This window comes from Musca autumnalis, unplaced genomic scaffold, assembly GCF_047663935.1.
Source record: "Musca autumnalis isolate F117 unplaced genomic scaffold, ASM4766393v1 scaffold_2, whole genome shotgun sequence".
Taxonomy (NCBI): domain Eukaryota; kingdom Metazoa; phylum Arthropoda; class Insecta; order Diptera; family Muscidae; genus Musca; species Musca autumnalis.
Genome location: NW_027411755.1, coordinates 149,227,149 through 149,252,018, shown reverse-complemented (window position 1 = coordinate 149,252,018; position 24,870 = coordinate 149,227,149). Strand labels below are relative to the sequence as shown.

At 36.6% G+C, this 24,870-nt stretch overlaps 1 long non-coding RNA gene across 1 annotated transcript in view; it reads left to right on the top strand.

Moving 5' to 3' along the window:
• LOC141394723 (uncharacterized) overlaps positions 1–24,870 on the top strand; it is a 509,351-nt gene that overhangs the window by 377,501 nt on the left and 106,980 nt on the right. Inside the window, exon 8 of the long non-coding RNA XR_012410479.1 lies at positions 13,326–13,347. This is a non-coding gene — a long non-coding RNA (uncharacterized lncRNA). The remainder of the gene's footprint in view (positions 1–13,325; positions 13,348–24,870) is intronic.

Genomic DNA, 24,870 nt, shown 5'->3' with positions numbered 1-24,870 from the left:
CAGCTATTTCAGTGGTATATTGAGCCCACAACCTTTAAAATACCGAAAATCGGGAGGTATCTTTCTATGGGGGCCATTGAAGCCGTGGGCCCATAGCGACAAATTTCTGCTGGAAAGTTTTGTACTCCGAACGAAGACTAAATACCAAATACATATGTACATATAAGAGACTGAACACCTATTTAACCGATCTTACCACCTTTTTCCACTCGAGAAATATGCAGATTTCCGCCACAAAATCTACAGCCACTCCGTTCAACACAGAGACAGCGCAGTTTGGACGAGAGTTGAATGTCATGGAAGACAGTAGCAGAATTCCGACCACAAACTGCCCCAAAATTTTTAGGGTCACATTTGACACTACATTCAAGTCGTGCGAACACGCCACAGCTATCTGCGACAAACTGAAAAGCAGGAACAAGGTCCGCAAGTCCTCGTCGGCAGCACTTGTGGTGCAGATAAAGAAACCTTGTTGACCACATATAACGCGATAGGTCGGTCTGTGTTAAGCTATGCGGCTCCAGTTTGGTCCCCGAGATTATGTGATACGAATTGGGAAAAGATGCAAACCTGTCAGAATGCCGCCCTGAGAACAGCAACAGGGTGCCTCCTCAAGTCTTCAGTGGACCATCTACATGAGGAGGCAGAGATTCTTCAGTAAAGCTACGCAATGAGATGATTTCGTTACAGTACTTGCTTGGGTGTTACCGTGAGAGCCATTCCAATCACCATCTGCTGGCTAGGCCCGACACATTCAGGCATATCAGGAAGGATATTCATGCTTTAGAGAGGGAGGTCCAACAATATAGGAGAGAACCCCTAGATGAACAGGCATATCAAGCAGGTTTAAATAGTATTCACGCGGATGCAGTTGCTAAGGCCATAAGCAAATATAGTGTGAACAAAGTTATCGGAGTGCATTCACCATCTATCGCAGCTGAGGAGCGTCAGCTGACACGACAAACCAGAGTATGTTTGGTTCAACTACGCTACGGGCGGAAATCGATCGCGCCGTGCAAGACATTTGGCCAGTATGCGGCATGACACAAAGCACCTTCTCAACTACCCCGCCAAACCTACTCATCTAACTCCAGTGGATCTTTGTGGAACTGGGGATAAACCCAGAGCCAGATTGAACAGAAGAACGAATATACAAACATAATAATAAACACTGTTACAACAACAACAAATACCAAATTTCAGCCATTTCGGAGGCTAAATCCTTCAAAATACCGAAAATCAGGAGGTACCATTCTATGGGTGCTATATGAACACGTGGTGGGTGCACTACCGAAAAATTTCTGTTCGCAAGTTTTTATCCTCAACGGAGACTAAATACCAAATTTCAGCAATTTCGGTGGGAGAATGAGGCTAAAACCTAAATGGTACCGTTCTATGGGAGCTATATCAAAACGTGATATAGCCCATTTTCAACACCAAAAATCCTAAAAACTTCTATTCTAAATTATAAAGGTCTGCCTTAAAACTGCGAGCTGTAGCTTCATTTTTACAGATGGATGAACAGACAGACGTACATTACAATTTCGACTTAGAATTTTATCCTGATCAGGAATGTTTATACTTTATAGGGTCTCCAACGAATATTTCGACGGATTACAAACGGAATAACAAATTTATTTATACTCTCCATATTATGGTGGAGGGTATAAAAATATATCTGTCTTTAATCAATATCTTCAATCGGGCGGTATCTTTCTGTGACCACTGGTAACCTCAAATGACGATTGCAGATATTCCAGATATAGACTTATGTTGAGAATTGTTTGTAAAGAAGTTTTGTGCCCAGTAAGAACCTCAAATGTAGCAAAAGTCCTCAAAATAACTGAAATCGAAAGGTACAATTCTATGGGGGCTAAACCGAAACTTGAACCTATGTTGTAAATTGTTGGTAAATAAGTTTCGTGACTTCAGGGAACATCAAATGCCACATTACGGGTAGTTCAGTCAAAAAATGTAGCTAAAACCCTAAAAATATTTAAATTGAAACATGCACTTACATATGTTGACAATTTTAGGTAGTAAAGTTTCGTAAGTGCATTGAACTTCAAATATCAAATTATGGATAGTTCAGTCAAAAATGTAGCTAAAATACTCAAAATACCTAAAATCGGGAGGTACCATTATATGGACACTATACCGAAACATGGTCCTATGGGAACAATTTTTGATGAATACGTTTTTTGACCACTGGGAACATCAAGTGTCAAATAAGAGGCAGTTTGATCAAAAATGGTCGTTGGGCTAGTAACTCATCCTTGCAAAAAACATCGTACTATAAAAAACCGCAAAAGAAAAGAAAAAACAAACCCCCCTAAAGTTGACGACTTCCACAAACGTTTTAAGGACCATAATCTGCGAATCTGCCCCAGGAATGCTCGGAATATTTATGGAGAAAGTGCAGTGCGTTGGATGTAATTGCAAAGTACAAGACCGATAATACTGCCTTTCTGGCAATATTTTGGATAGGGTGGCAGACTGTAATATAGCTGCCATGACATGAAGCATGAGTTTGTAATTAGTCGGAGGTTTAAACATCTGATTTTTAAATTTCACCCCTGCGGATGAAAGACTTGTCATTCTGCTTGTTTGCGCTTATGCTCCCACTGAAGACAATGACGAGCAAAGCTAAGAGATATTTTACGTCCGCTTAGAAAGAAACTTAAATGCCTTTCCAACAGCCTTTGGCCCAACAGTCGCGAAATTCACTCTCCACAATGAAACATCTGACTATGGAATGAGGCTTATAGACTTCGCAGCGGCAAAAGCATGGTAGTTAGCAGTTACAGACTTAAGAAACCAGATATGCACAAGACATCTTACTGTGATAAGACCAAAAAACACGTTGTTATTGACGGAAGACATTCGTCGAGCATGTTGGATGTATCACCATTTTGTTACTCGTATCACCATCTTTTTCAACCAAAAGCACTTTAAATGCAGTAAATAAGTACAAACAGACACAACACGGAAGTTTGACATCGGTAAGTTGCAATCACAATAGATAAGCACAGCATATTTGTGTACACTGTGTACACGACTAAGCCCTAGGTTCAGTGAAATAATTGAAATTCCTTGACTTGCCACAAATCCTTTAGAAGACTCAAGAGACGCATGTCGACACTTACTATCTTTTTGACGATTATAGGACAGCCATCGACAGTCCTATACGGGCAAAGATATACCAAGCCATGTCTGAATTTGATATTCCCCAAAACTCCTTCGGCTTTGTAAGATGAAATTAACAGATATACGGTACTCAATTATAATAGGAAAAAACCTCTACGAACAGTTTAGTATCAAAAAGGTTTAAGCCAGGCAGACAATCTTTCGTGTGATCTCTTCAACATTCTGCTAGAAAAGGTTATACGAGATGCAAAAATTGAAATAAATGACACAATACACACCTATAGCCACATTTTACTTGCTTAAGCTGATGATAAAGACATCATGGGACGATCTGTAAGGGAACTAACTGGTAACTTTAACAAAGTTAAACGAGAACCTGCTAAAGTGGACAAAGTTGATGGTGTCGACGCGCAATGCGTCCATAGAACTGGAAGCTGGTACCTATAATTTTGAGGTAGTTAAAGACTTCGCCTCTCTCGGTACCGCCGTAAACACAACAGACAACATCAGCTGTAAAATAAAAAGAAAAGTATTGGCAAACAAATTCTACTTTGGCTTAAGTAAATAAAATTAAAATAAAGGACGAAAAGGACATTGAAGGAAGCGATTTAGAAGGTCGAAGTGCTCTAGGAAAATAATCCTATCGATTTGACTGCAGACATGTCATCGCAAAAATAAGCTAAAACAACCGTGAACAAATATATGACGCTAATTCCTTATGGCATCTAGCAAAAACTTCATCACGCCATAACGCAGAAGTTCGACTCACGGCGGCTCTGTCATTTGGGATTCTTAATATACTCACCAAGGGCTTTCATCTCCAAAAGGAATTATCTCTGCTCCAAAATTTGTGTTCACAGTGTAATTAGAGGTTTTTTGGTCAGTCGAAGTTACATACATATGTATGTAATGGAGTAACATTTGTGAAATACGATTTCAGAAGTTATTGTGTCTCTAAGAAACTGACCAACAGACACGCAATATTATGTGTTGTATGTATTTGTTTTCCAAACCCCTGCATAAAATTACTTCTTACAAGACTGATTACATCAGTAAATTGCAATTATTTGCAATTTTCATTTCTTTTTCAATATAACAAGGCGATGAAAAATGAACGAAGTCATAATTATATTACTTTGCTTTTAAGCGTAACAAAGGCATGCACACATTACCTGGACATAACACAGAGAACAGCAACAACAGCAAAAAATAAAGCACATCATGAGATAGATGCATTCAAAAGGGCGGCGTGTGTAATGGCAATTAAATTTCGTTATTGACACGTAAAGTTGTGAGAATTTAATTAAAATAAACGTTTTAAATGAAAGTGCAAACATTATTGGAACTGTAGGTAGGCTGACAGTGAATAGCTGTGCGAGTGGATAAAAAATAAACGACTCGAAATTGCAATAATTTGCATTGAACTATAAATTTTCACCAGGCAATTAAAAACGCTTGGTTTTTGTACTTAACATCCACTCAAACATGCATACATATAGGCAGGTGCAAGCAAACAAACAAACACATGCTGGGACAAACAAAAATAAGAAAAAAATGCGGACATGCAGCATTGCCACTAGGATTTCAATGAATGTGAATAATTTGAATGCTCTTACAGGACATGCTGTGAGCAACAAGAGAAAAAATGGCCCAGTAACCAACGAAAATAGTGCAAAAAACATCAACTCAATTAAAGTGTGCGTGTGTGTGTTGGCGTAGAACAACAATTAACACACATACACACCTTATGGCCACTACACAAATCGAATATTCGAGTCATATGACTCTCGCTTTAAGTAAATGTGTTCGAGTTTATATGTGACAAAGTGAGTGTTGCGTTTGTCATTGCAAAGCATAATTTACCTCAATTAACACGCAAGCAAAGTTCCCGAAGACCAATGGGCAATAAATAAAAAAACCTCCAGTCGGACGGATACAAAAATTCAGGCAATAAAAGTTCAAAAAGTATGGCTCCGGAAATAATACATGGCTTTAACTTTAAAATTTATTCATGGGTCATGTGTTATTGTTGTGGGCGAAAGAAAGCAAAACAGAAACGTAGTTCGCATATATTTTCCGATGTCAAGCAAACAAAAAAATGAAAAACATATCCGGAAATAAACGACGACACAAAAAGTGAAACCTACGCCATAAAATTTGAACCGTAATTGCCTTTCAGATCAATGCATAAATACATTTTTGCGTTTGGTCCACAATACTTATTCAGGTCATATATTTGTTTGACATTTAACTGGCATAATGATTTGTTTTTCTTTGGCTAATGTATTAAGTTACACAAAAACATACCAAGGGAGACTTCTCTCATTTCAGTGAGTGCATCCCGATTCAATTATGGCATGTCTTATGTCACCACTTGGAGTGGAATACTGAAATACTCTGAAAATGTCGCTTACATTACGCTGACAGCTACCGAAGAATATCCGATGTTCTCTGGCTAAGAAGCCGAAAATCAGGGCAATCATGAATATTTCCCTCGGAATTTTCCGTACGGAAAAAAATCAATATTTTATTAAACTGTACAACACAAAAAATAATTGCAGGCAAAATCGGGTAGATTATGAAATGCGTCCGGAAAATCGAAGACACGTGTATCGGGGTTTTTAAAGTTTACATCAGGAAGTATCCTAAATACGTGGGAAGTTCCCATTATACTTGTTGTACAGTAAATCGAAATCGAATTTTTTTTTAAAATTACGAGAAACCCCGCATAGATTATGAAAGAGGACCGAAAAAAGAAGACATGTGTATCGGCGTTTTGAAAGTTTACGTCGGGAAGTAACCTAAATAGGCGTGATAATTTCCGCCCATTTCTACAGATTTTGAAATATTCGACATCATATTCCTTGGAATCCTTGCATTTTAGGTATAAAGTGTCTTTGGCAATATTACTGACAAAAATGCGGGGTATCTTTTTATGAAAAAAAATTAACCCTCATGCGAGTCACTAAATGGGTCCTTTTGGTCCCTTTTTTCAAAAACGTTTAAAAACTCCTTTAAAATGTGATCGTATCAGATCAAAATATTCTACAAAATTATTTGTCATAAAATTTTATTGTAGGTCCCCGACTACACCAAACCTCGAAATCGTACCTAAACGCTAGGAAGTAAGTAAATTAAAATTATGTCTTAGGGATAATGTTTTACTTTATTTGAGTTTATTATGTTAGGTCCCCGAATACACAAAAACTCTAGATCGTACCTAAACTCCAGGAATCTGCCAAAAGTAAAGTCACGTTTTAGGGTTAATGTTGTACTTTATCTGAGTTTATTAAGTTTTGTCCCACAGAACTGCATAGTAGATAGAAGACGTTAAAGACAAAAATAATCTTTATCAAATTTCAATATAAGTTTTCGAATAACTGAAATATGTATTTGCAATATATATCAAGAAAAATAGTTTACCAACAAAACTCCCAAATATTTTTGAATAAACTTATTTTGTTCTTTTTTCGAGTTGATGCATGAAAGTAACATGAAATTTAGTTCTAGACGAAATGTGTTAAAAGAAGAAATATTCTACACAAAATTTCATTGTAAGTCTGAATTAACCCTAGGAACTGACATCTGTGTACCATGAATTATCATAACAAATTTACTTAGGATATGGCTAGTCACTTTGATTTCAAGTGTTAATTCAGTCAATTTTATCAGAGCAGGAGTAGCAGCCATCATTATAGTATTTAGGACCATGCCAGAAACATGAATGTTAGGACTAGTATATTTAATATGTATTCACTGGACAATAGCTGTATACTATCCCCTCATTTTCACATACAATATCAGGAACCTATGACTTATCCTGATGACGTTATTTTAGTTTATAGTACGAAAATACGTAATTTTTCAAAGTCCGATCTGGGTTATCAATATTTTCCCTATATATATTCACCATAGATATTTCAAAAACAGTTTGGATCGAGCTCACATAATCTTCTGAAAGAATTTATTATGAAAAAACATCAATAAAATATATTTTGTGACCGCAGATAACGAAAATGTGAATAAAAACGGTAGAATATGGTCCTAAATCTTATATAAAAAGCGAAAGCTTCTGGAGATGTTAAATGTTATAGCTACAAATTTCTTTTCTTCAGAGACTCATAATGAAATTTGATTTGGGACATTTTTTCTTTTGACACAACCCCCAAAAAGTGCGGTATTTTAATATCTAATTTTGTAACGTCATTTTCTTAGCAAAGTATTTTACTTAGATATCTTATTTGTTCAGGGACATACAGTGAAATTTTGTGTAGAATATTTCTTTTTTTAACAAATAATAATTGCAAATACATATTTCGTTTATTTGAAAACTTATATTGAAAATTGATAAAGATTATTTTTGTCTTTAACGTCTTCAATCTAGAATGAAGTTTTGTGGGACAAAACTTAAAAAACTCAGATACAACATTAACCCTAAAACGTGACTTTACTTTTGGCAGATTCTTGGAGTTTAGGTACGATTTAGAGTTTTTGTGTATTCGGGGACCTATAGTAAAATTTAATGACAAATAATTTTGTGGAATATTTTGATCTGATACGATCACATTTTAAAGGAGTTTTTAAACGTTTTTTAAAAAAGGGACCAAAAAGACCCCTTTAGTGACTCGCATGAGGGTTAATTTTTTTCATAAAAAGATACCCCGCATTTTTGTCAGTAATATTGCCAAAGACACTTTATACCTAAAATGCAAGAATTCCAAGGAATCTGATGTCGAATATTTCAAACCTCTAGAAATGGGCGGAACTTGCCACACCTATTTAGGTTACTTCCCGACGTAAACTTTCAAAATGCCGATACACGTGTCTTCTTTTTTTCGGTCCTCTTTCATAATCTGGCCGAATGATCTTGTAATTATTTTTTGTGTTGTACAGTGTTATTTGTACATTTTTGGAAATATTCCAGCTAGGATTCCTTGGAATCCTTGCATTTTAGGCATATAGTGTTTTTGGCAATATGACTGCCAACAATGCGAGGAATCTTCTAGTGACAAAATTTAACCCTCAAGCAAGGGTCCCTTTGGTCCCTTTTTCAAAAAAATGTTTTAAATTCCCTTTAAAATATGATCGAATCGGAGTCGAATCGGTTCTTGATTCGCCGTATTGAAATAGATACCCAGCTAAATTTGAAGGAAGGGGTTCCATGCGATGACGGGATTTCATGGCATCTTTTGCATTGGTGCATTGGTTCGAAGTCATGAAAGATCCTGTCTTTTCATTAGCATTTGAACCCATTCAAAGGAAGTCGTAATAGATCCGATCTTTTGATCAGCATTTGAACCCATTCCATCAATCCAATAGAAATGAATTTTGTGCTTTTTTATAAACATGTATATTTTCTTTTATTTATCTAAATACGTTTAAAGCTATATAAGAATTATTATGCTAGGAAATCCCAATCATTGAGTTAAAAATTGAGTCGGACTGCACTCTTTGGTATTAAGGAAACTTTTCTTTAAGGAAACTTTTCTTACCAGGTCTAGAGAACCCTGCTCTACAGAACCTTATAAGCAAATCGATTTATAGATCCCTACAAAACAAAAGAGTATACATTTCCAAGTGTTGTAAAATAAAATTCACGAAATAGTAATTTGCAGTTGGAGTCCATGTCGAAATTTGCACTGGTGATGGGAAGTAAAAAACCGTTTGTAAGATACATCAAAATCAATTGCGAAGGAGGTTAACTCTGTTGCGAGCAGCGGCGGTGCTAAAACTGCAACAGCTGGACTACAGGAAGTCGAGTATCTCACTAAAGTTCTCAACATGTCGCTAGCACCCACATCGTTCCCGAAGTCTGGCAAATGTCCCAGCTACTGAAGCCTGGCAAGGATGTCAGCAAATGTGAATTGTACAGACCGATTTCGCTTTTGTCGCCCGTAGCAAAGACCCTTGGGGCTTTAGTCCTCACCAGCATTAGAAATAACTGTCCAATTGCCGATCAATAGCATGGGATCCGTAAGCAACACAACAACTGCGCTGCACGTCATCTCCACACATATTAGTCGAGGAATCAATCAGAACAAGCCGTGCGATAGAACAGAGATAGCGGCGCTTGATTTATCAAAACCCTTTGATACTGTCAAGCACTCCACGCTCACTCCAGTTTGAGGTCTACTAGCAGACTACGCTCCGGCCAAGTTTGAAACGTTGAATAGTAAATTATATGTGTGGACGTTGAATAATAAATTATATGTGATGGGGTGATATTGCCGGAACTGTCTAACCTATACCTCTCCTGAATTCCAACCGCTGCAGACGACATTGAGATCGCAAATTCCTATAGGTCAAGGTTTGATGACACCGTGCAAAACATCTGCCTATCATGCGGCACAGGCCCGCACGACACACTGCACCTTTTCATCTGCCCTACCAAATCTACTAACAAACTTAAGTACGTAGCTTTGTGGTTACAAACTGTCGAAATAGCAACATTCTTACAACTGGCATACAAACATACATATAAACTACTGTTACAACAATAACAAACTGCAATTATGGATGTAAATTTTTTGATGATAATTAAATAATAGTTATTTCACAAATTCCTATGAATTAATAGAAATCATGAAAATCATATTTCAATACAGCATTTTCCATTTTCCGAACAAGACGTGAAAGTTTCATGCCAAAGGGTTGGTGAAAATGACATGCTAAAGATTGGTGAAAATGCTATTCTAGGCAATCGGTTAAGATGACATGCCAATGGATTGGTATAGATGCCATGCCAAAGAATTGTTGAAGATGTCATTGCACCGAGTTAGCAAAGATGACATGCTTAGGATCTGAAAATGAATTGCATCTTTTGGGGGTCACGCTCTTTTAAAAAGAATGAGTGAAGATGCTAAATATATGACATTCCATTTCACTTGCATCCATTCTTGAATAGCATCTTTGGCATCGAACATTTTGCACGGTATATAACGGTACCACCCGATTTCAGATATTTGGAAGTTATTATCTACATTTTCGGTTATGTGGCGTTTAGGGTTCCTATTGGTTAACAAACTTCTCAACTAAAAATTTAAGGTCCACGTTGTGATATAGCCCCATCCCAGCAAAATTTGAAGAAAGGGGTTCCATGCGATGACATGATTTCATGGCATCTTTTGGATTGGTTCAAACGAACGTGAAAGATCCGATCGTTTCATTATCATTTAAACCAATGCAAAGAAAGTCGTGAAAGATCCGATCTTTTCATCAGTATTTGAATCCATGCAAAAGAAGTCGTGAATGATCCGATCTTTTCATCAGCATTTGAAACCATTCCATCGATCCAATAGAGATAAATTTTGTGTTTTTATTTATACACATTTTTCTAAATATATAAGGTTAAATATAAAGAGTTCAGCCCTACCGAACTTAATGCTTTTTATACCCTAACGGTGCCCCCCCCCCCCCACCCCTTTTTTTGGTTCACAGTGTCTACAAAACTCCCTCCGCTTCTAACGCGTTGAAATAATCATTACCTTTTTTACCAGTTGTCACAAAACTACTCTACGAAAATTTTTCAACACAGATCTACTTTTCGGTATAGCCCCCATATAACGGTACCTCCCGATTTTCGATATTTGGAGGTTTTTAGCAAATTTTTTGACCGAACTATCTGTAAGTTTACATTTGAGATTTCCAGTGGTCACGAAGCATCTCGACCAAAAATCGGTAACATAGGTCTATGTTTCGGTGTAGCCCCCACATAACGGTATCTTCTGATTTTCGGTATTTTGAGGGTTTTAGCAAAAACTTTTGACCGAACTTTCTGTAAGTTTGCATTTGAGATTTCCAGTGGTCACGAAGCATCTCGACCAAAAATCGGTAACATAGGTCTATGTTTCGGTATAGCTCCCTTATAATGGTACTTCCCGATTTTCGGTATTTTGAGGATTGTAGCTAAATTTTTGTAGCTGCAATATAACGTTTGAGGCTCCTAGTTGTCATAAAACATCCCCACCAAAAATTTTGAACATAGGTTCATGTTTCGGTATAGCCCCCATATAACGATATCTCCCAATTTTCGGTGTTTTGAGGATTTTAGCAAAAATGTTTGACCGAAATTCCTTTTATTTTTATATTTGAGATTTCCAGTGGTCACGAAGCATCTCCACCAAAAATCGTTTACATAGGTCCATGCGTCGGTAGAGCTCCCAAATAATGCTACCTCCCGATTTTCGGTATTTTGAGGATTTTAGCTATATTTTTGGACCGCACTACCTCCAATTTAACGTTTAATGTTCTCAGTGGTCACAAAACTTCTCCACCAAAAATTGTCAACATAGGTCCACACGTTGATATAACACCCAAACAAAGGTGGCGCCCGATTATAGGAATTTTTTGATACATTTTCTGGCCCTATATAGGTATTTGGGCTTCCGTGGTCACAAAATATCTTTATTTAAATTTGTGGACAAGAAAGAAAATTAATATGTGTTTCATGGTATAAAAACTTCGGCGCGGCCGAACTTGTTTGTCATTATTCTATAGTACCTCCAATTCAACTTCCTCGCCAATATAACTTTCCTGTACTTACTGCATCTATCGACATTTTTTACAATAACTACTCATTGTAGTTCTTCCAACTTGTGGTTACATTCATTCCATTCCCTATTATTATATTACGAACTGTACAATTTTGGCGTCAGTAATCCTGTCTACCTGATGTGTTGGACAGGAAAAGCAGACAAGAATTAAAATTGGCGACATTTGTTACAAAAGATCACTGGACAATATTACATATCCACGTCTGACTATCAACAGTGAAAAACTTCAGGGATAAAACTTTGCGGAAAAAAACTGCGAGATTTTAACACACATACATACTCCTACATATTTATATGCATACATATTAAAAGTAAATCAACGGAAGTGGTAGTGCAGTTTTTTTGTGTTTTTTTTTCTGTTGATGTTGTTATTTTATTGGCTATTACAGTGACTGGAATCCTATCGTACATAACATACTGTGGGAGCTGGATCTGGTTGCTGTTGTCGGTGTACAAGCTATCGTCCAAGCAACCAAGCAACCAACTGCAGCTACCCATGGTGTATTTAATTGATGTTATGTTGAATTTACGAGCAATAAATATTGGTAGCATCATTGCATTTCATGGATATGATAGTACGTACGTATGTATGTTGCTATGCAATATTGGAAATTGGTTGTAACAGGATTTTTTGAAATGAAAACATTTTGGGAATTTCAGAACGAAAAAATGGTCAAACCTTTGCCACATATTTTAATCGGCAGACAAGTTTGTAGAGACTAGCCAAGTATATCATCAGTTATTAAAAAAAAATATTTTCAGATTTTCTACTTAATGGTTTTTTTTAACAGACGTACCTCCGACTTTTCCCTTACTGTTAACAAGAAAAAAATAGTTTGTTAAGAAAATGCCACTTTAAAAATTATATCAGTGTAACATTAAAGAGGCGAATAATTCCCAAGCCCGGCAGATGTGTTTAACAGCCACTACATGATGATCTCGTCTCGTTCCCCATTGTATCGTTTACAATTACAAACAGACAGACAGACAACAAAACCAACACACAACTCCTCGGAGCAAGTACAACAATCACGAACAGCAGCAACAGCAACAGTTCAAAACATTGAACCATAACATCAGCAAGAGTCATTCATTTAGCTCCAAGAACAACAACATCATAATGAAGAACACAAAAAATTGAAAACAAAACAAACAACAGAGCTACAAGATAAACAAAAACAACAAGTTATTACAAAGAAGTCCTTTCTGTAAATAATAAAAGAGACAAGGAGAGGGTTAACTCTTGTGAGCGTAGAACGAATATTAAAATTGAAATCATTGTTAGGTGGTAATGGTTTGAAACGGGGCGAAGCATTTTGTAAATAGTCAACGTTAAACCCCACACCCCCATAGACACAATAATAAGGTTGAGTTGGGTTGCCTTACAAATTACAAAAAGTGATAAATAATTTTCACCGCTTGGTTTATTCGCCGAAAAAGGGTAAGAGGACTTCATTTGCCTAAGGGGAATAATGTAGAGTAATTTTTTAAAAAATCATTACTTTTTCAATTAGACAAACATATTTTGTCGTTAGGACTTAGGACTATATACATTTGTTTTAATACTGTACGTATGGGAAATTGCATATTTTATAATTTAATTTTTTATTTCTCTTTCCTTTGCAGATTCAGTACTTGATATTCAATGGTAAGTATGTTCTAATTAAATTGAGAAAATATTTGTTCTAATGACAGAAGAAACCAATTTTGATACCGTAGATGGTCTGGAACTAAACAGCAGGTATCACGACTATACTGTCCGCTACCACCAATATTCATATAAGTGACCATCTAAGCCACCAGTATGGATTTCTGGTAATCTGATATTTATACCCTACACCACTATGGGGGGTATTATACGAGGGCTGAACTATAACTATCTGGCCTAACAATGAAAACGCGAATATTTACCATCAAAAACGATTTTGTTGTTTTCTTAAGTAGTCTCCAGCATAATTTATACACTTTTTCGTGCGCTCAAACCTATTTGTGAAGCACTTTTTCCACTCCGCTTGAGACACCTCCAAAACATGTTTTTTGAACGCTTTTACAGCATCTTCAGACGACAATAATCGTTGACCACGCATCTTTTTCTTGATGTGCTAGAATCAAATGAAGTCATTGGATCCCCAGTCAGGGCTGTACGACGGATGACCCATCAATTCCACGTTTTGTCAGATCAAACAGACGCTGGTTTGAATCTATGTGTGAGAGCCCACTTTGTCATGATGCAGAATGATTTGTCTTCTATTGTTCGTTTTTCGAACTTCTCAGGAGACTTCAGGCAAATAAATTATAGTGTACCACTCAGAAATAACCGTCTTATATTTCTATAGCCGTATAGTCCCCACACGGTCAGTTTTTCTGAAAAAACAGGCAATCCTTTGCTTCGAAATGCTTCTTACATGAACAACTTTCGATTGATTTGGCTCGCTTTCGAAGACTCAAACGGCTGTGTTTAAGGTCCCAAAGCATAGATCCTAGATTCGTCGTCTCTGACGATCTTATAAACGTCGTTTGAAGCACCGCGATCGGTTTTATGCTCAATTTCTTTGAACCAATTCCCAAGACCCTTTTTGAGCACTTGTCCAATTCTGCTGGATCTATCGAGAAAAATCCATTTTTGCGACCAGGTGTTAATGCAATGTCAAATGTTAGTTGGTGCAAGAAGTGCCCAAGGATGCCTCTATCTCACGGTATTTAACATGGCGATCTCGCATTATCCGTTAATGCATGGCATTTTTTTACTGGCACAACGACAGATTTTGGGCGACCCTCACGACCTTCGTTTTTTGGCGAGTGCCGACCACGGTTGAATTTATTAAAACAGTTTTTCATAGTCCTGTAGGATGGTCCTTTATCGACGTACAAAGATTTAATTGGATCGATACACTCTTGCGGTGATTATCTACGTCAAAAGTTGTAAAAAATTCTTAGACGAAAAAAATTCCTTCTTTTTGTAAAGTGATTTTTTCAAGTCACTGTAAACAACACATAACATGGTCGTACAAAAAACTGTCCTGAGTAAGTCTAGGCTAAACATTTACAAACTATCAAAAAAAAATTCAAATGGCCTGGCAATATGCGGTGTTGCCTAGGCCAGGTAGTTTTCGTGCAGCCCTCATAAGTTGGTTTTGGCCCAAACGTTTGTAACACATCGAAATAATGGTCGTAGACCTACAATTTTCTCTACCAAAATGAATGTCTCGACAGGCTGAGTCGATCCGGTATGTGTTTCCGTCCATCTGTCCATCTAAACCTTGTAATCACTTTTTGGGTGTTGATGAATGTCCTGGAGGGGAAGAAGCCTATTGATTGATTTTGTGAACGTCTTATTGCAAAGCGATATCTCCGCTTCTATAAGGGGTATACCAAAATCAAAACCTGGCAATGAAAGTAGAAAATATCACAATTACAATGATGTATAGGAACCTGAACTATAGTAATTTATTGCATAAATTTTACCATAACAACTGGAGTGAAATGTATACTACCATACAGCATTGATTGATCGCCAACTCGTGTTTCTAGACAATAGTATGCTTCACTTGTATAATGTAACGGCTCCACTTAAGGAAAACCTTAACACCTCCAACGTTAAGCCCTCTTTTAATTCGTATATAAAGTCTAGCATCGAATAAAGAGATGATGCATACTCTTAAACCTCGTTGTACTACACGAAGAATTTACAAGAGCGAGAAGAAGGGTGAATTTAAATATCAATGCTGCACGATGGTGCCTCAGTGGACAAAAATCGAAAAATGTGTTGTCGACTTTTTTATAATTTTATGCTTTTTTAATTGAGAACACCGCAAATAGGACAATCGTGAAAGAATTTTATCGATATTTGGTGTTACTATAAAGTTATAGCTCCTAAAACATAGAAAATTGTTCGTAGGTAGCTTGTATTGAAATTTATATAAATAAGGAGCACATGTTCCTTCTGAACAACATTTTTGCAGAATATTATGATTCTGTAATATCTCGTTTTGTGGTACTTTTACTACGGTTCAATAAATAAAGGACGAAAAGAACATGGAAGGAATTGACTTAGAGGGATGAAATATTTTGCAAAAATATTCACCATTCGATTTGACTGAAGACATGTAATCTCAAAATGAAGCTACAATAACGCTTAACAGAGATATAAAGCTATTTTCTCACAAATTAAGGGGCCAAAATTAAACCATTAATCACGCGATATCTCGGAAACTTGACCTATGGTGAAAATTTCATCTCCACAAGGAATTTTCCACCCACTGACTTTGAGCCCCATTTTGTAGCACAGTGTCATTTATCGATATTTTCTGAAAAATGTGCACATTCTCGAGGCCATAACTACCTGAAGGAGCGTTCCAATGCTTTTGCGATGTACTAGAGAGTTCTTAATTATTGTCTTGGCTACAATTGTTGTCTTTGTGTTGGATCGAAAATCTCAGTGGTGTGGTTGTTATATGATGAAATATCCAAAAATCCTTGAATAAAACTTCAAGTCAAAAATCCGAGGGCTCGATTTTCACCATAGACATATCGACACCTCCAAATAATAGTATGCTAAGTCTAAAAAGTGAGTTTTGCAGGAGAAGCTCTCAAAGTTTGGAAATTTTTTTGAACTTCAGTACTATGCTAAGTCAATATTTGTTTATAACTTCTGTTCGTATTGACCGATCATTACTAAAATTTGACAGAATTTAAGTAAAAGTACGTTAAATATAAAAATGTAAAGAACTTGAAAACATGGTAAGTCGACTTAGCATACTATTGTTTGGAGGCGTCGATATGGTCTAGTTGACTTTTTTGCTCAGTACAATCCCAAGAATTAGAAACTCCAAGCTACCGATAACACTTTTTTCCTTCCATAAAAACCGCCCCGGCCTAGTACACACTGAAAAAAATGCAAGTTTCCTGATTTTGCCTCAGTTTACTAATTATCTTTATTTGACTTCCTCCTGTTATTTTTGTTTATACGTTGTCGAAAACACTTAAAAGACTCGAATCTGAAAAAATTTGGCCGATAGTTATTGCCACTATTTTGATGTAAGTGGGATATTGTTATATGTATGATAAATTAGACATAGAGTATATTACAATTGGCCTTTAAAAGTTTACATTGTCATGGTGATGGCTTCATCCTTATTTAGCTGGCAGGTGTTTTCGGTGATTTCACGTTAAAAAAATTTAGATAGAAAACCGTTAGTATTCCAACCAGTTAAAGAGGGAATATTAAAAATACCGTTATATACAGAGCTACATCCAAATCTGAAAAATATTTTGTTTAAATCGATAAAATTGAACAGGGACATTAGAAAATATTGCATATTAAATTTGAAGCTATTAATTTAAAAATGACTGCGTTATAGCACAATCGGAGAATGATGCATCAAGATCTGAACTGATTTTTGTCAAAATCAATAAAACTGATCAACGACCTAAGAAAGCATCGCATATTAAATTTGAAGGATATTCAATTAAAATTGACCGATTTATTGCATAATCGGGGAAAGATATATATATGGGGACTATATCCAAATCTGAACCGATTTTTGTCAAAATCCATAAAACTGATTAGAGGCCTACGAAAATATCAGATATTTAATTTGAAGGGTATTCTCTTAAAACTGACACAGTAATAGCAATATCGGGAAAAGATATATGGGGGCTATATCCAAATCTGAACCGATATGGACCAAAGTTGGTATTTTCCATTTATATGCCCTCATAAGTACTTGCACAAAAATCCATCATCCTAGGTCAACTCCTATTTTTGGCCACGTTTACAAGGAAGCGGCACCACTGTGGCCGTTCGGACTCGGCAATAAACAGTAGGTCCCATATTATTGAACTAATATGAATCGGGAGACTTCCATGATATCAGTGTGCACTCACTCCCTTGTCCCGCCTGGGATGTCTGTGGAACATTTAATTATTATGTTCGTTTGTTTGTGTTCATAATTTATTCTGACATGACCAACGATTGCATACCACATATGCCGATTTTTTGCATCCCAGTTGTGTTGCTCGGAACTACAAAAATTCCTTTTTAAAATATTTCTTTATAACTTTTACCATATTTTTTTCATTAAACACAACCCCACAATTTAATAGAAGTTTATACATACACTTTTTTGTTTCACCTTAATCAAGTTTGTGTCACAGTTTTTTTTTTAATAAGTGAAATCTGTCTGTCGTCCATACAACAAACTTTCTAAATATTAAATAAAATTTCTTAGCTCGTAAATGAGAAAAAACACACACTTTGCATTTCAATTTCAACAACAACTCGGTTGCCGCAACCACAACTTAATTATTATAGATGACACCGAAATGAAACCATAGTCCGGACAGTTTTTTAATTAAAGCGCAACATCAAAATCATGGCCGTGTTGCAATTTGTCGAGTGATGCAACAAAATTGTTCTTTTTAATGCAGTGAAAGGTAATATAAACAGCAGTGGACAGAGAAACAACCAGTCAGCCACCCGCCAAGCAAAATAACTCCTTATAACTGTGAGCGGCAAAAAATTCCATAGAAAGAAAAAAATTAAACAAGTCTAGAGGAATTTAACAGCAGCAACAGTGCCGCCCTTAAATGCCACAGTGCACTGAGCGGAAGCACACAACAATGTCTTTGACAATGATTTCCTAATGGATGCTGTGATATTTGAAGGTGTGGCAGGCAGGTCGTCTTTCCGCCGTCATAAAATACTAAAATTGTGGTTGGAAAACAGTTACTTCTGGCAAAACCCGCCACCAGCACACAAACAGAGATTTTCACACAAATGTCAAAGTTAACCACGGATCCAGACGTTATCACACAATGTGTTTGTTTGTTGGTGGTTGCTGACTGATACTGATGTTGAAGAAGGTTGTTGCTTCCCATCCAACTATTCGCTTGAACTCCTCTTCTTGGTGTAATCAAAACGCTATGATGTTGATGTTTGCTGACTGTGGAAAAGGGTTTGCCAAGTCACAAGGGAATCTTAAACAATTTTCAACATTCAAGAGTTGTGGCCATCACCGCAAAGTATTTCAAAGTTTCCAAGTATGATTTGGAATGGGTTATGGGTGACAGGGTGTTGCTGACGAAAGGTTACTTTGTTTGTGTGTGTGTGTGTGTGTGTGTGTGTGTAAGGTCGCATAATGTTCAAATGTTGCCTCAGGACTGGTAAAATATGTAATTTAAACAAACCACAGGTTTGACTACTTTAATGACCTCAAATGGAAAAGTGTTTGCTTCCGTGACCTGAAGTGCAACTAGTGTTATATTTGGTATTCAGGCGCATTTTTGAAGAAAAGGGTTATTAATTATAGGAGTAATTTTAAATACTTATTTAATTTAAATTATTTATTTAATTGATGCCCTTAGAAATTAGAGAATAGAGTATTTTCTAAATTTACTATTACACTGTGCAAAATTTTTAAGGTGACCTTGTGCAAACAATTCGAACTGAGGATTTTTTGAAAGTACAAACCCAAACGACAAGAAACCCTAGTTGGGTTTTGTTGTGTCAGATCCAGCTCGGATTTTATGGCCTCATCTAAACATGGTTAAATATTGAGTTTTTAAAGAAATTCGGGGCTATATCTCTGAAACCAATGGGAATCTTCTTCGGACCTCTGAAGCAAATTTGTAGATAAGGACAAGAATAAAATATTTGGAGTAATAATGAACTCGAAAAACAACATTTATTGCTTAAATCTCAAAATATATGCAAAATTGCCACAATTTTTATACATTTCGCACCGTATCTCCAAAACCCTTAATTTTTTCTGAATATTTCCTTTTGGAAAAATAATCCCTGGAATGTAATACACAACTCTCCAGAATATGTCATTGTTGTAAAATGCCTCTATCCCGTTGTTTTCAGTACATTTTTCAACGACGATTTAATAAAAATGTCAATAAGGTAGTGAAATCCGAAATGCGAGAATAAACTGTTGGTGTGAACTGTGTTTGAAATATGTGTTGTAAAAGATATGATGCAAAATACCGCTGAAACAACATGAAGTAAGCATTTCAGAGTTTCAGAATGTTCTAAAGAATTGTTGAGAACTTTATTTGGATCATTTTTGCAATAGGTTACTTGGTTCAACTCCCAATAGTTTAGACGATACTGAGCACAATTTCAGATTACGTAAAATTTTCTATATTTTATAGATTTTGATGCCCTAGATGGAATTTTTCTTATGTTGTTTCTTCAAAAGATAAGTTCTACTAGTTTAGGGCTATAATATGGCTAAAAACAGCAAGGCCAAATTCCTATTCTTTTCTGAGATGAAGGCCTGATAAATGCAAAAAAGTGAAGATTTAGCCCAGTTTAGATGAGGCCATAAAATTCGAACTGGATCTGACAGGACAAAACCCAACCAGGGTTTTTGCAGTCTAAATATGTGCTTTCAAAAAATCCATACTAGAAGCTGTTTGCATTTTCAGTGTTGCATAGTGTTATGAAATAGTCATATACAGTCTGTCACAAAAGTTAGTATGCAGCATTGAAACCAAAATGTATTAGGGATAAAGAGCACTATAACTTATTGAAAACAAGAAACAATTATATTTATTTGATAGGCACGAAAGTAGTCTTCGGTGATAAAAATGAAAAGTGTGTAATATTTGCATACAGAAGGAAATGTACGGTTCGAATCCCAAAAAGCCCAAAATATGTATCGCAAAAGTAAGTATACACCGGGAAATCCTTGTGGAATTGTGTAAAAAATTCTTGATATTTTTTAATAAAATATAACTAAATGTTTATTTAAGATCCTCAAGAGGATATTAATTAGTTTTAATGACAGTTATACTACTTATGGTGCCAAATCCGCCGTATCCACCCAGAATAATTGCTCATCTATAAATATAACAACTGAATTCTGAATCCATGGAATGCTGAGTAAAGTAGCAAGTAAGAACGGTGTTAAGTTCGGCCGGGTCGAACGTTTTATACCATCCATCACGATCTGTATTTCCTTTCGCTTCTGAAAGTACTAAGCTTATCCTCTTATTCCTTGCAGGAGCAGAATATTTCCCTGTGAAATGGCTCATTTGCAAAGCATGGACCAATATTTACAATTTTCCGAACTGGGCTTTTGCATCATTTTGGGAACACACAATTTTAAATTACAGCAATCTCGGTTCGAAAATTTTACAAAAAAAGACTCGAAATGCATTAAATAAGGTAATACCGGCTAGACTTAAACCTGGCTAAATATGGATAGCATTTTGTGCGAGTAAGTTTTCTATCTTCTAGGAACACAAAATTCCAATTAACAACCAATTCGGTAAAAACCCGTGACTAAAATCTTCAAAAAATCTTAAATGGGATCTACCGTTTTATGGGGGTTATACGAAAACGTGGACCTATACTGTCTAATTTTTTACAAGGGACGTGTTGTACCTTTAGCAAATTTCAGTTATTCCGGTTGAATAATGTGGCTAAAACTTCGAAAATAACGAAACTCGGGGGTACCGTTGTAATGATCAAATTCGTGGCCTCGATTTTGCATTACAAATTTAATGAAATATGTTTATTTTGCTCTTTTTGTAAATTACGTACATTTTACATATTATAGAATTATTATTTTATTGAATTTCTATAAATTACTAGCGGACCCGGCGAACTTCGTCTCGCTATTAAGGAATAAAATTTCATACAAAAACTCAATTTTCGATTTTTCCAATTTTCCGACTTTTCCAGAGAAATTTTCCAAAATTTTCTTCCATAAAGACCTTCTCCTCGAAAATACGAATAACTGACAAAAAATTTTACAGAAATCGGCCTAGCCGTTCTCATTTTATGAATTACTATACATTTTTTACACCATTTTTATATATATAGATTATGCTCATTAATTATTATGTTAAATATAAATATACCAATGTACTTGCCTATGTAATGATTAAATTAGCGGACATATCGGTGCCCTAGTGGTAAAGAAAGTAATCAACAGAAAAAAAAACAACCATCGGTAACCCTGGTGGTCAATATTTAAACTAAACAAAGTCATCAGCTGTGCGAACAAAGCAAACGATCAGCTGTTTTAGCTGTGTTGGTGTGATGACCAGCCACCACCAAGGGGTATAAAAGGAGATTGCGAACGGACAATCGGGATCAGTCGTCTGTTGATGGCTGTTGTGTCAAGTGAGGAATTGCCGTGCCCTTGACTTCATACATATTTGTGTAGCGTCTGTGTGTGTTTGGAATCAGGAGGGGGATTGCCGTACCCGTGGCTTTAGACATTTTTGTGTATGTGTGTGTGGAGTCAGGAGGGGATTGCCGTGCCCCTGGATTTAGACATATTTGTGTGTGTTTGGAGTCAGGAGGGGGATTGCCGTGCCCCTGGCTTTAGACAGATTTGTGTGTGTGGAGTCAAGTGGGGGATTGCCGAGCCTTGGCTTTAGACATATTTGTGTCTGTGTTTGGAGTCAGGAGGGGGATTGCCGTTCCCTTGACCCCATATATATTTGTAGAGCGTCTGTGTGTGTTTGGAGTCAGGAGGGGGATTTTCATCATCGTCAACATCCACCGACCGCTGCCGTGCTAAACGCCCTGCCATCAGTTCCAACCGAAAGGCACTAAGCCGCGTCACAATAGTGTTAAGTGTATTTTCATATTAATCAATAATGGATTGTTTATAACGTTTAAGAAGAAAAGAATAATTGTGTGTCTTTCCTGTCTCTAATGCCCTATATCAAATAAATTCTTGTGACGACCCTGGTCCCGCTGAACCTGCCCCAGCTTCAAAGAAATGATACGTCGTCACACCGTTCTATGGAGGCTGTATAAAACGTTGACCTGTACCGAAAATTTGCATAAGGACAGTTTTGTAACTCCAACGAAGACTAAATACGCAATTCCAATAACTTCGGTTAAATGATGTGGCTAAAAAAAAATTAAATACAGAAAATTGAGCGATATGAACTACCGACAAATTTCAGGTCGAACGTGTAAATACTAAATTTCAGTCATTTCGGTGGGATATTGAAAATACCGAAAATGGGGAAGTGCCGTTCTATGGGGCTCTATGAAGACATGAACCTATACCAACAAATTTCATGTGGGAAGTTTTATACCCGCAACGAAAACAAAGATTTCATCCATTTCCGTGGGATATTGAGCCCACAACCTTCAAAATACCGAAAATTGGGAGGTAACGTTCTATGGGTGCTTTATGAAGTCGTGGATCTATACCGACAAACTTCAGGTGAAAAGTTTCGTACCCCCAAAGAAGACTAAATATCGAAATTCAGCTATTTCGGTATAATAATGAGGCTAAAACCTTCATAATACCAAAAATCTGGAGGTATGAAGGCGTGGAAAGGCGGAAAGTTTTAAACCCTCAACGAACCCCCGGTGTCAGTCATTTCCGTGGGATATTAAGCCTACAACCTTCAAAATACCGAAAATCGGGAGGTACCCTCCTATGGGGGCTATATGAAAAAGTGGACCTATACCGACAAATGTCAGGTGGAAAGTCGTATACTCCCAGCGAAGACTAAATACCATTTTGGCGGGATATTGAGCCCACAACTTTCAAAATACCGAAAATCGAGAGGTACCCTCCTATGGTGAAATACGAAGACTAAATTCCAAATTTCAGTCATTGCGGTGGGATATTGAGCACACAACCTTCAAAATATGTATCTTGTTTTCAACAGATAGACTGACGGACGTGTTTATATCGATTTAGAATTTTGTGCTGATAAGAATATATGTATATATTATCATATATACATATGTATATTCTTGATCACGGTAAAATTCTGAGTGGATGTATGCATGTCCGTCCGCCTTTTGTAATCAGTCTAGCATCCAGAAAAATGGAGATAGGACACAGAAATTTTGGGAAGATGTGTATTTTGTCCCACGTTTTGGTATCGCTCCCATGTAACGGTACCACCCAACTTCGTGTGTATTGACGATTTTAGTCACACTTTCGTCCAAATTAGCTATAATTTGACATTTAAGGTTCCTAGTGACCAACAAATTTAGATTCCAAAATTGTGGACTTAGGTCCATAACGGTACCTCCCGTTGACTTATTTTGACGTTTTTATTCAGAACAAATTTGCTATTGTTTGACATTTGGGGTTCCCAGCGACCAAAATACTTATATTCCAAAAATTATGGACATTGGTATAGCCCGCATGTAACGGTACTTCCCTATTTTCGTTATTTTGAGGATTTTAGCTATAATTTTTAACCGGACTAGCTATAATTTGACATTCGAGGTTCTCTGTAGTCACGAAACATCTCCACCAAAAATCATCAACATAAGTAAGTCCTTGTTTTGGTACAGCCCCCATATAGCGGTACCTCCCCATTTTTGGTATTTTGAGGGTTTTAGCTACAATTTTTCACCGACTTTTGAGGTTCTCTGTAGTCACGAAACTTCTCCACCAAAAATCGTCAACATTGGTCTATGTTTTGGTATAGCCCCCATATAAGGGTAACTCTCGATATTGGGCACTTTGAGGATTTTATCTAAAATTTTAGACCGAACTATCTGTAATTTGACATTTGAAGTTTTCAGTGGTCACGAAAATTCTTAGCTACAAATCGTCTACATAGCCCCCTTATAAGGACACCACCCGATTTTGGGTACTTTGAGGATTTTATATAAAATTCTCAGTGGTCACTAAACTTCTTCACTAAAAATCGTCAACATAGGTCCAGCTCCTTATTAAGGGTACCTCCTGACTTTCGGTATTTTTAAGATTTTAGCCACAATATTTAACCGAACTAGCTATAATTTCACATTTGATGGTCTCAGTAGTCACGAAAGTTCTCCACCAAAAATTTTCAACATTGGTTCATGTTTTGGTATAGCCCCCTTATAAGGGTACCTCCCGATTATCGGTATTTTAAAGGTCTTAGCTACATTGTTTGTCGGAACTACCAGTAATTTTGCATTTGAGGTTCTTTGCAGTTACAGAAATTTTCCACCTAAAATTGTCAAGATAGGTCCACATTTTGATATAGTCCCCATTTAAAGGTACCTCCCGATTACGGGTATTTTGAGACATTTCGTTAAAAATTTTAGCTGAACGAGTGACTTTTGTGCTCATGAAACTTCATCACTAAAAATCGTCAACATAGGTCCATGTTTTGGTATTGCCCCCATATAACGGTACCTCCTGACTTTCGGTATTTTGAGGGTCTTAGCTACATTGTT